This window comes from Pan troglodytes, chromosome 8 (genome assembly GCF_028858775.2).
Source record: "Pan troglodytes isolate AG18354 chromosome 8, NHGRI_mPanTro3-v2.0_pri, whole genome shotgun sequence".
Taxonomy (NCBI): Eukaryota; Metazoa; Chordata; class Mammalia; order Primates; family Hominidae; genus Pan; species Pan troglodytes.
Genome location: NC_072406.2, coordinates 135576196 through 135589280, shown reverse-complemented (window position 1 = coordinate 135589280; position 13085 = coordinate 135576196). Strand labels below are relative to the sequence as shown.

The 13085-nt window shown below is 46.9% G+C and overlaps 1 long non-coding RNA gene across 1 annotated transcript in view; it reads right to left on the bottom strand.

Annotated features, from left to right (window-relative positions):
• Positions 1-13026, bottom strand: part of LOC107966860 (uncharacterized) — a 41547-nt gene extending 28521 nt beyond the window's left edge. The window contains exons 1-2 of the long non-coding RNA XR_001706893.4: positions 12812-13026; positions 6970-7057 (exon numbers count right to left, since the gene is read on the bottom strand). This is a non-coding gene — a long non-coding RNA (uncharacterized LOC107966860). The remainder of the gene's footprint in view (positions 1-6969; positions 7058-12811) is intronic.
• Between the last annotated feature and the right edge of the window lie 59 nt (positions 13027-13085).

The window sequence follows — 13085 nt, the reverse complement described above, 5'->3', positions numbered from 1 at the left end:
TTCCATAATTTCCCACAGAGTTCATTCTTTGCTTCCTGCCTGTCACTGCACAAGGACTGCAAGGCCAGAATGGTCACTCCAACATCTCTCTACACCTTGGCTCTGGTCCCAAATGGAACAACAGGCTGCTCCCTGAACACAGCTTGTTCCCAGGCTGTAGCCTCCACAGAGGTGGCCTGCCTTCCACTGCACCTGCGGACCCCACCTGTCCCACGAGGGTCTTCTCAAGTATATCCATGAAATTCTTCCAGATGCCTCCAGTCATATGGCTCCTCTCCCTCCCTGAGCCTCCCAAGCAATTCTTCCAAACCTTTCTTGCGGGAATGACCAAATTCTATAACTCATTGGTCTTATCGGCTGCCAGGGAAATTAGTGGTTTCCATTTTTCTTGAGTGCTACAAAGGTGCAGAGATGGGTTTGGTGAGGATGAAAACAACACTTAATGGAAACTCTGCCCACAGACCCTGAATTCCTTTCATATCAGTTGCCCACAGAGGAAGCTGGTGAGTCCTCAGATGGTAACTCTGTCCCTGTGCCTAGAAAAAAGGCTGGGGACCTCCAATAGCCAGAGCCAAGAAGAAAAGCCCAATGAAGACTATGGCAGCTTCACAGAGCCTCCAGGACAAGGTGAATACACCTGTGCATTGTGAATTACCAGCCAGGATTAGGCCAGGAGAGAAGGCTGCCTCCTCACTATTTGTGTGGGCAAGGAGGAGAGGACCACTCCAACCAGCACCACCTTCTTCACCCCTCATCCTGGCAAGGAAGATGCAGTGTTGGCCATCAGACAGCCTCAGTTTTGTGCCAGGCACCAGGGGAAGTGGAAAGCAAAACAGGCCAGGTTGCTGTCTCCACAGCACATACATTCTGGCCCCTGACCCAACCCAGGAAGATGTGTGAGCCCAGAGATTCTGGAAGTAGGAGGGGCCACAGAGCCCTCACCCTCTGCCCTTAAAGGCACTGGGATGTGCCTCCTAGCAGAGGCCAAGGACCACCCATGGGCAGGAGAGAGACAAGGATAACTTAGGACCTTGTCTGAATGACCCCTCCTGCATCCACCTTGGCAGCCATCATCTTCTTCCAGGGTTGGAGGAGTTTTCAGAGGGTGCCCTTTTGAATCTGAAAGTGGAGAGGTCACTGGGAAGTGAATCCTCATACTGCTCTTGTGATACCAAAGAGAAGAGGCATGTGCAGGAGCCTTGGGCCTCCAGCCATGCCTGGGACTTAGGTGGCAGGCTGGAGGGCTGGTCCCAAGTGTCAGAACAGCCCAATCACCCTCCAGACTGCCTAAGGGTTTGGGGATGGCTGCAGGGGCAGTCCCACAGCCACAGAGTCAGACTGACTCAGGTGTCAGGGCTGGTGTCCAGAGATGGCTCTGAGTCATGGCCCCTGGGTGGAAACTGGGCTCAGATGATGAGAAGGGTTTAGCCCAGATTGCTAATGATGGAGCTGGGGACCCAGGCTGTCTGCACAGGTGGCTGCCCTCAGGCTCTGGGTTGGGTGGCCAGTGGATCCATCTTTGTGCTGAGTGACTCAGAGCAGTAGGTCATTCACCCCCACCCAACCCAGGCTCCTCTGCTCGCCTCTGGTTGCGAGGGTGGTTCATGGTCAAGGAGAGGTTCAGCAAGTTTGCCAAAAATGCTCCAAGGCTATCGATACTACTAATTGTTCAGGAGCCCTTCTAGAGCCAGAGCAGGTCCGATTGGCCTCAGGCTCCCCGAGCCCAGCATGGAGCCTGGCACACAGTGAGTGCTTTTGCCGAATAAGCCTGTGACTTAGCTCCCCAAAAGGAGCTAAGAGACTCCCAAGGGATCTCCTCTTGCCCAAGACTGGACCCTCTTCCCTCTCCTTCCCTCTGGGCTTAACTCAAATATCAAGAGAGGCTGCAGTGTGCTGCATTACAGGAGGTTTCCTCGGTCTTCTGGGAAATCCTTTAAACATACAACTTTTCAGCCGGGCGCGGTGGCTCATGCCTGTAATCCCAGCACTTTGGGAGGCCGAGATGGAGGTCAGGAGATCGAGACCATCCTGGCTAACACAGTGAAACCCCATCTCTACTAAACATACAAAAAATTAGCCAGGTGTGGTGGCAGACACCTGTAGTCCCAGCTACTCGGGAGGCTGAGGCAGGAGAATGGAGTGAACCCAGGAGGCCGAGCTTGCAGTGAGCAGAGATCGTGCCACTGCACTCCAGCCTGGGTGACAGAGCAAGACTCCTTCTCAGAAAAAAATATATATATATACAACTCTTTGTCTCTCCAATGATCACAAAGTTAAGCTAAGCCTGGGGCCTGACTTCATAGGTTGCTACCTGGTTGGAGATGCCACACAGGTAAGACCTACGGCCCCGTGCTCTCCTCTCTGCCATCGAATCTCCCACAGTGGTGGGATTTCAGACACAACCGATACATGGGCGTCAGCTGCGCCTGCTGTCAACACTGCAAAGGCACTGGTGCATGAGCAGAAGAGACAATAGGGGGTCAGGCCTTCCCAGTGACTTCCCAAAGTGGACCTCTAACGTGCTCTAGTCCTTTCTCTCCCAATCCTATGACTCATGCAAGCCCTAAGCATTTCACCCCACCCCTGACAGTTGATGTAGCCTTGGACCTTTTTTTTTTTTCTTTTGAGACAGGGTCTCCAGGCTGGAGTGCATTGGTACAATCATAGCTCACTGCAACCTCGAACTCCTGTGCTCAAGTGACCCTCCTGCCTCAGCCTCCTGAATAGCAGGGACCACAGGTGTGCACCACCGCACTCAGCTATTTTTATTTTTATTTTTATTTTTTTTAAGATATTAGGTCTCACTGTGTTGCCCAGGCTGGTCTCAAATGCTTAAGCTTAAGCAATCCTTCTGCCTTGGCCTCCCAAAGTGCTGGGATTCCAGGTGTGAGCCACCATGCCCAGTCCAGCCTTGGACCTCGAGTGTCTTAAGCCCTGGCCTTTGCCAAGATCCAAAGAAGGCTTTATCTCTGTCACTATCTCCTCTCCCCATGGAAGAGTCTTGCCTGATCAGAATCAAACTGGGCACAGGCCAGTTCATAACAATGCTTTGAATCCTCAGTGGCCTTCCCAAATGCCAGCCCGAGCAGACATCCCTGTTCAGACACCTGAAGGGGACACCTTCTAAGGATCACTTGTGGAATGACTGTCAAGGGTGGGGGAAGGGTGTCCTCAGCTCCATGCCTTATCCCACAGGAAGAGCCGATGAAGGATAAAGTGCCTCAACACATTCGCTGCCCCAGCCAGGTGCACCAAATCACTGCAGCTAGCCCGCTGGGAAGCAGCTGACAGCTCGCAGGTGCCCTCAACCCATGAGGCTCACCAGGCCTGTCCTCACCAAGCCAATGCCCCCCTTGACTGCCCACACGTGCAGGGTCTCTCCCCAGCCTGTTCTCCAAACCAGCAGACCAGGCATGCAGCCCTGTGTGTTGCCGGAGAGTGGAGAGCAATCTGTTTCTATCAAACACTGTTTCCACCACCCGTTGCTCTCCCATTGGCTCCTATGCCAATCTCTGCCTTTAACTGGAACCACCATGGCCTCCTCCGAACCACTGGAGAATCCTCCCCCTTCTCCCTTAGCCGCTCCCCCTTCTCCTCCTGTTGTCTCTCTCTCAATTTCTTCCTTTTTTGTACCTTGCACAGGTAATTGTGAGACGGTGAGGGAAAGCCCTTGAGTATTCAGTTCCAAACACTCCCCAGCAGTTCTCAGCAGGGCACAAAGGATCGCAGTGAATGTCACATTGAGTTTGCTCCAGCTGCACCTGCCGGCAGGCCTGGCCCCTCCGGTTCACCAGGGGGTCACGGAGCGCTCGCATATTCTCCGATGGCAAGGAGAGCGACTATGTTTTCAGTTCACAGTGAGATTAAATCTACAACGTTTGACCCGTCTAATTTATTTTGTAGCTGACAGAGCAAGGAAAGCCCGTAGTAAGATCTGGATCCATTTCTTCCCCTTAAACAAAACACTGGAATTTGTAGGAAGACAGCAGCGGCGAGGGGTTTCATTCCGGACCCAAATGGGAAAACAGGGATAATGAGCACTGGACCCCAGAGCTTGGGCAAAGTCGGGCAGGCCCATCACTGCCTGTCCACCGAACTGTAGACATGTGCTGAGCAGCAGGGGTGGCGGGAGGCCCTGGAGGAGTGACAGCACCAGCTGGGGCGGCCGATCTGGGCAGAGATCAGGACCTCAGCTGAAGTTCGCTCGATTTGGCTGACTTTTTACCATTCCTTTTACATCCTACTTCTCCTGTTTACCTTTCGGCCCAACCCATCCCTTTATCAACCAAAGCTGTGCCAACGCTCTCTTCCTCCCTCCTACCCCTCTAAGGGTTCTTCCTCACAGCCAGAGGAAGCACACTCATCCCTGGTTTCCAGGTTGAAGAAATTCAGCTGCACTTCCATTCCTGGTCCTGAGCATGGTGAGGGACAGGACAAGTCGGGAATACTTGTCAGCTCCCTTCTAGGGCAGAGAATCAGTGATGTTATTATGAGAAAACGGAGGGGTAGGAGCAGACTTGAAGGATGCAGGATGGTGAGCCGAGGGAGGGCAGGCGGAGTGTGAGCCACTAGGAGACAACCAGGGTGATGACGAAGAAGAGAATGGCAGTGACAGCCGCTAATCTTTGTTGAGAACTGACCAAGGGACTCTCCAAAGCGCTTTCTATTGTTCTGTTTGATCCACAAAGCAACGTGGCTGCGGTTGTGTTTTCTCTCCTATTTTACAGGTGAAGACACTAAGGATCAGAGAGGTGAACGGATTTGCCCGTAATCACACAGCAAAAAGCAGGGAGGCAGGATCTGCATCTACCTCCATTTGATTCCGGGGCCTGGGTTCTTAACAACACTGCCCACAGAAACTTACAGACGCAGACCCAGAGCTGTGAAATGAGGTTTGGGGTCCTCTTGTTGGAGTGCATCAAGTCTTCAAAAGGTGTTTGCAAAGGCCAGTTAGAAATGCGAGTGAGTCCTCTCAGGCACACACCCCTAATGTGGCTAAATCAAATCCCCTCCCAGCCTCAGGGTTCCAGGCCTGTGCAAGGAGGCTCTTCATTAACACTAAGGATGTCTTGAACTATGGGCCCAGGAACTGTAGCTCTGCTGAGATGCATGTGCCCTCTGGGACCAGTATATGAATTTCAGCTCAAGCTGGGGCAGTGCTAGTTATTAATTATAACACATTAATTATGACATTTGGTGAATGCTTGAAACAGAGTACTGTGGCCCACTCCCAAGGCCATAGCTTAGTCTCATATTTCTCACTTGAGGCTGTGACTAAGCTGCAGAATTAAAGGCAGATGAGCCCTCATGCTGGTTGGCATTCAGGGTGGAGAGGGGAGGGAGGGAATTGTGCCATTGCTAGTCTTTAAAATGCTGACCTTTGCACACAAGAAGCTGAAAAGACATCACACATATAGAGAAGTCCAGGGAAATGTGATAAGAGGTTATGACCCAAAAATGAACACAAACCTTGCAATAATTTCAGCCACTAAACAGTGAAGCAGATTAGGCGTGAGTTTTTTACGGAAAGAACAAGCTTGTATTTTCAATAATTATCCCAAAGTGAAGAAAATGAAGAAACTGGGAGGTGCTACTGGCCACTCTTCTGGTTTGACAAGTGTGCATTTCATCTTTGGACCATTATAAGGGGCCAGTGGAGATGACGCTGGTGTTTTTAAAGAAGAATTTCTAACTCTGACCTTGGCTCCCCAGAAGGTAAGAATAAATTCAGCAGGAGAGTCTGCGGTGAGCTCCTTCTGGCGTGTGGGTGTAGCATTAATAACAACAGCTAACATTCACTGGGCACCTATTATGTGCCACGCAGGGTTTTAAGGAATATTAATAGATTAACTCATTTAATCCTCACTGTGATCCTGTGGCAACAATGTATTTCTCATCACTATCTGACAGATGAAGAATCAAGGCACAGCAGGTGGGAAGAGGGGGCAGTAACCAGTAGTAAACAGTAGCCCAAAGTCTCCCAGCCAGTAAGTGCAAAAGCCAGGAGTTGTTCCCAAGGGTCAAACTCCATGGTTTACCTCTGAACCATTCTGCCAGACCACTCAAATTTAGAAGTAAAAGAACCACCTGATGTATATACCCAAAAGAAAGGAAGACATATGTCCTCACAAAAACTTCCACACAAATGTGCCTAGCAGCATTATTTATAGTAGCCAAAATGTGTAAACCAACCAAATGTCCATTAACTGATGAATAGACGAATGTGGTGTGTATGTATTTATATATGTGTGTATATATATATATGCATGTATGTATGTGTATATATATATATATTCACATATATGTACACACACACATATACATTCATGCAATGGAATATTATGCACCTACCAAAAGTAATGAAGTCCTGACATGCCACAATGTGGATGAACCTTATTAACATGATGCTAAGCGAAAGAAGGCAGACACAAAAGATCACATATTATATGATTCCATTTGTATGAAATGTCTAGAATAGGCAAGTCCATAGAGATAGAAAGGAGGTGAATGGTTGCCAGTGGCTGGAGAAGGGAAAAATTAATAAGAGATATGGGTTTCTTTTCAGGGTGATATAAATGTTCTGGAATTAGATAGTAGTGATGGTTGCCCAACATTGTGAATATACCAAATAAAGTCACTGAATTGTACACTGTAAAACAGTAAATTTTATGTTACATAAATTATCTCAATTAAAATTCTTTCTCAAAACAACAAAGAACCACCTGACACATCAGTGATAACACTCTCAGCCTTGCCCTTGGCTGGCCCCTGGGTTGCAGCGTGGCTGCTCCAGCTCCAGCTACCATACACAGACACAATGCATGTAGTGGAAGAGAGGACTTCTCCTCTAAGTGATTGTCTTAGTCTGTTTGTGATGCTGTAACAAAATACCTGAGACTGGGCAACTTATAAACAACAGAAATGCATTTCTCACAGTTCTGGAGGTCAGGAAGTACAAGATCAACACACCCACAGGTTCTGGTCTGCTGAGAGCTCCAGTCTACTTCCAAGATGGTGCCTTGGTGCTGTATCCTCTGGAGGAGACGAATGCCATGTCCTTACAGGGCAGAAGAGATGAAAGGTCAAAAAGGAGTGAATGAAGTATGAAGCCTCCTTTATAAGGGCATTAATTTATTTACAAGGATGGTCTAATCCTCTTAATCATGGCCTAATCACCTCTTAATAACACTGCATTGAGATTTACATTTCAACATGAATTTTGGAGGGGACACAAACATTAAACCACAGCAGTGATTTTCAAAGAACAAAGAAGCCTGCCCCCCAACCCCCCGCCACGGCAGAGCAGACATTCTCTCACATTTCAGTGGTCTGGACTGGGTCTCTGGCCCTTCACTAAACCGGCACTGGCAGGGGGTCTAGGGGATTATTGATCTGTTTTGACCAATCAGGATTTACCTTTGAGTTTCTTTTTTTTTGTCAGGAGGAGTGGACAAAACTAGGACTCTGTCTGAAGAAAGAAAGGCAATGGCCATTTGTAAGCACCCAACAGTGTCTGGGATACCTGTCACTTTAAAATAGAGATTCCCAAGGCATGCCCCCAGGGCTTGGTTTAAGAACCCTGCATTTGACACAAGCACTTCGGGTACCTCGGAAAGGAGTGTCCTGCAACCACATTCCAAGAAACATTTTTCAGTTGTTCAAGCTTTCCTGTTTCCCCAGATCTTCAAATAATTTACTATTCTCCCCCACGCTTCCTCCTCTGAAAACATACTCCAAAAAGGGAGGGAGGAAGGAAGGGAGGGAGGGAAAAGAGGAAGATGAGAGAAAGGACAACATTTTCTGAGCATCTATCCTGGGCTTTTATACACAGCTCCACACTGTCACTTCAAGGCAACTATTATTCTGCCCATTTCAGAGATGTGGAAACTGAGGCTAAGACTATCAGCAACTCACCCAAGGCCATGTAAAAGTGGAGGACAAGGAATTTAGACCTGGGTCCTGGGTATGGAGCTGCTTCCCCCAGATCCTTCCTTCTCACCAGACACACTGATCAACAAACACATAGAACTTCTAGCTTAACGGAGGGTCCAACTTGCCTAGAAAGTGATGGTCTCTTACCAAAGAGAGTTCAAGACTCATACCTGGAATAGAAAGTCTTTCATTTTTTTCATATCAGAAAAAAAAAAAAAACAAATAAAGAAAAAATTACTCATTTTCCCAGTATTAAATTTGTGCACCAACACCCTTTGGCCTTTTTTGCTTTGATAGTGTATTTTTTTCTGCACTTGGCTTTGAAGTCACTAAAAAGATAAACTGAATGCAGCCAATCAGCATGCATTTATGCTAAAAAGACAAGCATTCAGAATGCACCCACTTCCATTTGTCTAAAGCTCTGTGCCCCCACACCAGTGGGTCTATTTTGTACTTTACCAGAAGTGCTTTCACCTAGAACCAGCTCATTCCCCTCTTCCATCAAAAGCACTTTTTTCCCCTTTCGCTTCCCAAGGTCTTTTCTATGGATTAAAAACCCCTTGGGACTATGGTTTTAGAAGAAGTAGAAATCTGAATTTCAATGTAAATGTCAACTGTGCACTCAATTTCCCTTGAGATTTTCCCAGGACTGTTCCTGAGGGAGGAATCCGGAAGTCACTTGCCATAAACATTACTATTGGAAGTTCTCAGACAGAAAGAACTTCTATCTGGCTACCAAGAAGACACGTGTGAAGGCTTTGGGGCAAGGGAGTTCAGACATGATGGCAGTCTCCAAAGAAAGGTATCAGCTGGGCTGGGATGTTGAAATACAGAGTAGGGGCTGAGAAGGTGAAGTTCTGAGCATTCAGGGAAAGGTTGGTTTTTCTGTTTTGTTTTGTTTTTTGAGAAAGGTCTCTCTCTGTCACCCAGGCTGGAGTGCAGTGGTGTGACCATAGCTCACTGCAGCCTTGACCTCCTGAGCCCGAGCAGTCCTCTTGCCTCAGCCTCCCAAGTAGCTGGGACTACAGGCATATGCCACTGTGCCCAGCTAATCATTATTATTATTTTGGTAGAGGCGAGGTGTTGCTCTGTTGCCAGGACTGGTCTTGAATTCCTGGGCTAAAGCAATCCTCCTGCCTCGGCCTCTCAAAGTGATGGGATTACAAGTATGAGCCACCACACGCAGCCTCAGGGCAAGGTCTTATTTGTGCAAATCTAACTGAGTTGCTGGTGAACATACTTGTGAAATCACCCACGTAGATTGGGAACAGCTCATTAATCTGCAGGTTGGGTAGAGAAAAAAAAGCTCCATGGGAGGCTGGAATTCATGTGGGGCCTGGCAAGTAAAGAAGGATTTCCATGGAAGGAAGAAGGCAGTGACTTAGAGTATAAGAGTAAGTGCTTGTGGGCAGAGAGTTTCTAGCAAGGGAGGGCTGCAGCCCAGGCAGAGCCAGGCTTGAAAACTAAGAACATTTGCACAAAAGCCCTGTGAGCTAAGTCTGATTCGTTAGCCTTGAAAAGTAAAGTGTTTCTGGGAACATCCCTTGAGCATCAGGGAAGCTCCGATGCAAAGTCCTCTCACGTGCAGTAGATGACAGGTTCTCAGGAGAGGAAGGATTTGGCAACATGGAGGAGAAGGATCTGCCAGCACTGTCTTCCAGCCCCCAAGGCAGGATCATTTCAAGCTAATAGAGCATTACCTCTATAGAGTTAGCTAAGTCAGCAGCACATCAGACATGTGAGGACTCCTGTGAGATGGGTGGGCTTCTGTGAAACACGGACCTAAGGAATTAGTGTAAGAAGGCATCAGCACAGTTCACACCAGATGGGCACCAATGACAACGTGGCCAACCTTCTGCCTGCGCGCCAGGCACTGCTCCAAGCGCTTAGCCTGCATCATCTCATTTAGCTCATCTCCAGCTCACCACAACCCCCAAAGGAGTTTCTGTTATTATCATTCCCATTCTACAGTTGGGGAAACTAAAGATCAGAGAGAGGTAACAGGGCCTGGGTCATACAATTCATAAATGGTGGAAACAAGTTCCAGTCTCAGAGAGCCCCACTCCAGGGCTGGTTTTCTCTCCACAAGGAGTTGAATCGATACTTATTGGCTTGAATGTGAGTCAACGATCCCTGCCTTTATTGATCCCAACTCTCTTCATTAGGGTTGTGACCTCCATGCTGACCCTTCACCGAGGACCTTAGATGAAGCGGGCACTAATTCAAGAGGAAACGTCCAGGCCGTTCCATCTGCCATCATGTCATCCTTTGGAGGAACTGAAAGCAAGTCTCCCAATTTATATGTTTGCATCTCAAGTTGGGAAATGGCCTATTAAAACACCAACTAAAAGAATGCAACTCAGAAAAATCTGGGGCTAAGTCTTCACTTAGAAATATGCAAAACCATGCCCAAATTACGCTACTCACTTTTCATCCTGCTGTTAAACTGTCATGATGGGAAATAAACAAAGTCCCAGTGCACTGTTTGGCAATTAGCAATTATATCTCAACCTCTTTGGTAGCCTTCACACTGCTCTGTAATTGTGAGATTAAAAAGCTATAATTCACGTGGTTGGCTATACGTGTGTGGATATCTTGCTACGACAAAGCAATTACCCAAGAGTCATTATCCTCATAAAGTAATCTGCAATTGTAGGTAAATAATGATTATGTAGCTAACAAATTCTGTATTATTGACCCTTAAAATAAATATTAAGATTTATCTTTTCATGCAGCCATATATGTTATATACATTCTAGGCCTCCGAGGTAGAGTTGCTTTAAACTAACAGAACATGAGATAGATTTGCATGGTACTTCTGAGTCTACAAAATACTGTGAGATGCCTCTTATTCACGATCCACACGATCATGACATAAAGAAGTCATGGTAACTTAAGTCAGGTAACTTAATTCTCCATGTTTTACAGAGAAGTTTGAGTCTCAGAGAAGCAAAGTAACCCATCTAAACAGACATAAAATTCCTTTTCTTAGGGACCCTTAAGTGCATGAACAACTCTCTCCCTGGACTGCCTGCCTTTCCCCTCCCAAGGCTCATGGACTAAGCCCAGGACTTTTCCTTCTCTTTAGAATGCTATGACTGTAGTCCACGTCAATGAAATAGAATAATTCACGCTATAATGACATTCCCTCCCCCACAAAATCAAAAGGCACTATATACTTCAACTATACTTTATTGCCTTGTTCAGTAAAGTTAGCCAAAGGTCATAATTCTTTCATTGTGTCTATACAAAGCCAAATGGCCATTTGAAAAATGTGAAGCTAAAAATGTTCAAATGAAATGATTCCATATCTACCACTTCAATTTTATTACTTGCCTCAGTTTGACCAATATTATCATAAATGCAGCCTGATTGCTTTGTAAAAACAGAGTCAAGAGACACAGCAAGGAAGTCCCCACAGCATCTGGCCCACAGGACAGGACTTCAGATCTGAGCCGCTCAAACTCTTGCTTTCAGAGATCCTCATGTGGAAACAAGATGGGCTTCATCCTCTTTTATATGGTCACAGAATTGCAGCCATTGAGAACCTGACGTTTCTTTGATTCCTTCCTTTTATCACTAAAAAAATACACACTGAAGCCCTACTCTGTGCCAAGCAATGGCCCTGGGGCTCCCATATGAGCAGCATAGGTGGGCCTTCTGCCTTGCAGAGCCTGGCATCCATCCCAGATGGGGAAAGGAAAGGCAGGAAGAGGAGAGGTGATGATCCCATTTCGAAGGCAGGCTTGGATGCTGTTCAGATTCCAAAGTTTTATTAAATTATATCCATTTTCCTCTATTTCTATGTCAGTATCTTTAAAATATCCCAAGTTTTATTCTTCCTTTATTAAAAACAAAATAATAATTTAACAGAAAAATCACCAAGTCAGTCTGTGGGTAAGTATGTGTCACCCCAGTGAAGCTGGGTCCCAAGTGGTTTAGTCTCTGAATGGCATCATGGTCAAATGAGCGTGGTCTGGCAACCAAAAATTTACTACAGCATTTCAACTTCTCTACATACATTTCTTCTTACACTCATTCCTACATACATGCATACATGAATACATACATACATATATACATACATGAAGGGAATATGTGGCCCAGGACACTTCTTAAATTACTTTTCCATTGTGTCACACTGCAGCTGCTCAACTACTCCTCTCTTCCAAACATCTAGAAGACTCCAGTGGCTTCCTTTGAGGGTCCTCCCAGCAATATTGCCCCCAGCCCCCAGTCTATACACTTTTCCCCCTCTACCTCTTCTCTTCCTCCTGAGCCTGCCACAAACGTCCAAGAAACCTCTCCGGTAATGAAGGGTGCTTCTGAGAATGGGGAGGAGCAAAGGCCGAATGGACAACTCCAGAATGTCCCTATATTAATGAATCATGCCCCTCCATTTGGATATTTACAATCAAGTTCTATGGAATCTTTTAAATAGATCACCAATTTTAAATAGATCACCAAAGTGGGCTACTGATGAAGACTGTAGAATTCCCATCTCTGGAGATAAAGAAAAACAAAAACAGGAGATTCACACTGGGGCTGATTGGAGGCATCAAAATATTTGTTTAACATCTGCTTTCATAGGGATGGTGAGGGCCAGCAACAATCAGCGCCATTGTTCCTGGAGCTAATCTCATAGATTTACCCCTTTCTTGAGTTTTAATTGAATTGCCCTACAGGTAAATACACGGAGCCCTTTCCAGTGCAGACACCCTGTGTGTGGGTATCATCCTTGCCCTGGATTCTTTGTGTGTCAAACGCAAGCCACTCCAGACCCCCAGAGTCCAAAGTAGTTAATTAACAGAAATCAAAGGAGCCTTTGTTGCTGCCCCAAATCTTCCTCTCTTCTCCAGATGGGGACAGATTCACTCACAATTTAGTTCCATTTCTGAGAATGGTTTCTCAGGTTTCCCTTGTCGGTGACTAGAAAGGGCCAGGTGCCATCAAGGACTCCTGCTCCTGGGTCTCTGCCAAAGACTGAATCAAAGGAAGCAGAAAGGCCTCAAATCAGTGGTCCAGGACCATCAGGGACCACGAGCCTATTGGATGGGGTCCAGGTTGGGGGTGGTGTAACCTGCAGAGAGAAGTGAGGGGGCTGGGGTGGGGGCTGCCGTGGAGGGTGATTGATGATGTCACAGAGCGCTGCC